Below are 2776 nucleotides of genomic sequence, written 5' to 3' on the forward strand. Positions count from 1 at the left end.
CTACAAGGCAGCAGCAGATAGATGTTTGCAGGGTGGCCCCATCCTTAAAGTATTTTGCCCAGCTTACCTCAGGAATTCTAAACATCTCTAGATATATATATATATATTTTTTTTCTACTTTAGGAAATCTAGGAGTAGTAATACTATTTTTTTATCATACACAAACAGAAATATTACTAAAATATAATCCCTAGTGTCACAATAAGAAAAACTATTATAAAATCAATTTTATGCCTGAACTGTGAGAGCTAAATCTCCCCAAACCCTCATGTTTCTCTAGTTGTGTTTGAAGGCACTCTTTTCCCCAGTTCTATCCTTATCACTTATTACTTACTGCATTAAGGTAGAGATTTTACTTTCTCTTATATAGGGATTAACAGAAACAGCTTTGATTCGAAATCAGGAAATCTGAGTTTGAATTCCAACCCTTTCAGTCTCCTGTTTTTATGACTTTATGACTACATGTTGGCAGTGGCATACTTAGTTAATGTGACACCAGTAGCAGATAATTTTTAACACCAATATGAGAAAATAGTATTCAATAATAATCATAAACTAAAACAATAACTTTGATCCTTCTGTGAGTCTGATATAATAATTATGTATGTAAACTACTGTCAAGTAACTAATAAACTTTAATAAAACTGAAATGTCTGCAAAAGAAACAGAACTACTAAATTATACAATTCATGGGATATTTTATTTTCTTGATTCATTCTTTAGTTTTAAAATGATGAATAATAAATTTCATGTTAATTATCCAAATCCAATCAAACTATTCATGTGTGAACTAAATTTGCACTTATTGAACAAAAAATATTACATTTCGCTGTTTCCCTATTTAAAATTTTATACATGTCACATATAATGTCAGAATTGAACTAACTCTAGTTCTTTTTCTAAATCACTACAACCACTGGGTTACAGTTTATATTGAATCTACTCTTTTTTTTTAAAAGGGTTTTTTTTAAATTAATTAATTACTTTGGTTGTGCTGGGTCTTAGTTGCAGCAGGTGGGCTCCTTAGTTGTGGCATGCAAACTCTTAGTTGCGCCATGTGTGTGGGATCTAGTTCCCTGACCAGGGATTGAACCGAGGCCCCCTGCACTGGGAGCATGGCGTCTTAACCACTGTGCCACCAAGGAAGTCCCTGAATCTACTCTTAAAATGCAGGAATATATAGGGGTCGGAGACACAAAGTCCATTCCAAGTGAGTAAGAAAGATTCTGAACTCTTAGGAATTTACTCTCTAAATGAATGCATGTAACTGATTCTGTGTGTGTCTGTGTGTGTGTGTGTGTGTGTGTGTGAGAGAGAGAGAGAGACAGAGACAGAGACAGAGAGATTGACTTGGGGGGCAACACTGAGAGTTCTTTAAATTATCTTCCACATAGAAAAAAACTAATAAAGGAAAATGAAAATGTGCTCATTGGAGGCTTACCTCTGTATTATTAAAGTTCAAACAGTAATCACAGGAATTTTTTAGAATTTAGATCAACAATAGATTTTTTTCAGAGACAAGTATTTTATTACTAAGTCCATGGTGATGATAAAAAGTAGACAGGCTTTTAGTCCAGCATTATCATTTTTTTAAATCTCTGAAGATGTACTGCTTATTTTTCACTCTTGGGGCAAACCCTGCCCATTGCCTAAATATAACCCTGCCACTGAATATAGGTCACAGAACCTCCTTTCTTCTACTCCCATATTTTGATTTAATATTATTTCACTTGTAAGTTTGCACATTTTCCCATCCAGTTATGTTGGGATGGAAAGACTGTAAACCCTGAACCTATAACCTCAGAAATCTGGGTCAATATTGAGGCTGGCTTGGGAAGTCCATAGGCTTGCACAGGGTTTCTCTCTGAAACATGGACATCAGTGGTCAGAGAATGCTTACACAAGGTGACTGTGCTCACAAGCCCTCCCCTTCAAGCTCTTTTGATTTGGTAAAAATTACTCGGTGCCCCGTATACCTCCTTGTCCCTCTCCCAAGTAAGTTGAATTCCGGTTATTCAATTGTACTGGCTTTTCCATGGACCTAGCCAGGCTTTCAAAATAAGCTCAAAGTCACAAGAGTTTTTAGAAGTAAGACATGTGCCTAAGGATGATCCAACAGGCACACAAATCAGCTTTAACACTCATGGTTCCAAGCCTGGAGCAGGTTGTCCAACAAACCAGCCTCAAGATTAGGCCTGTGCACTAACCAACCTCAGTGATCACTGGGTAATACCTAGGTGAACCCTGACTTTTCTCTCAGTAAGGTAGTCCTAGTCCATTACATAGCATTTTGGGTGCCAATAGTCAGGGCTGAACTATGCCAAAGCATATTTCACCCCATGAAGAAAACTACTTGCAGTGCTGCATTCTGGATGTTTTTAAGAAATAATTATAACATGATTTTCTCCAAAAAAGAATTCTGTGGCTGGACCTTCCAGAATTCTGTGACTGGGTCTTCTAGTTTCTAACTTCTAGTTTCTAACAGAAAAACAGTCTTAGTAAAAACCACTGGTTTGGGTTTGATATGGTTTCCTGTGTTGTATGCCTTTTGCTCTTAAAAACAAACAAACAAACAAACAAAACTAGAGCTGGTTAGGATAAAAATTAAAATAGACAATAACAACAATAGTAACAATAATAATACTTGAGTATTTATTGTATACCAGGCACTATTCTAAGTAGTTTAAACTTACTCCTAGAAAAAAATCCTGAGGCTGATACTATTTACCAGGTGGTAGAACTTGAATCTACAACCTCTGGAGCAACTAGCCTAGGA

The sequence above is a fragment of the Mesoplodon densirostris genome, chromosome 10, assembly GCF_025265405.1.
Source record: "Mesoplodon densirostris isolate mMesDen1 chromosome 10, mMesDen1 primary haplotype, whole genome shotgun sequence".
Taxonomy (NCBI): domain Eukaryota; kingdom Metazoa; phylum Chordata; class Mammalia; order Artiodactyla; family Ziphiidae; genus Mesoplodon; species Mesoplodon densirostris.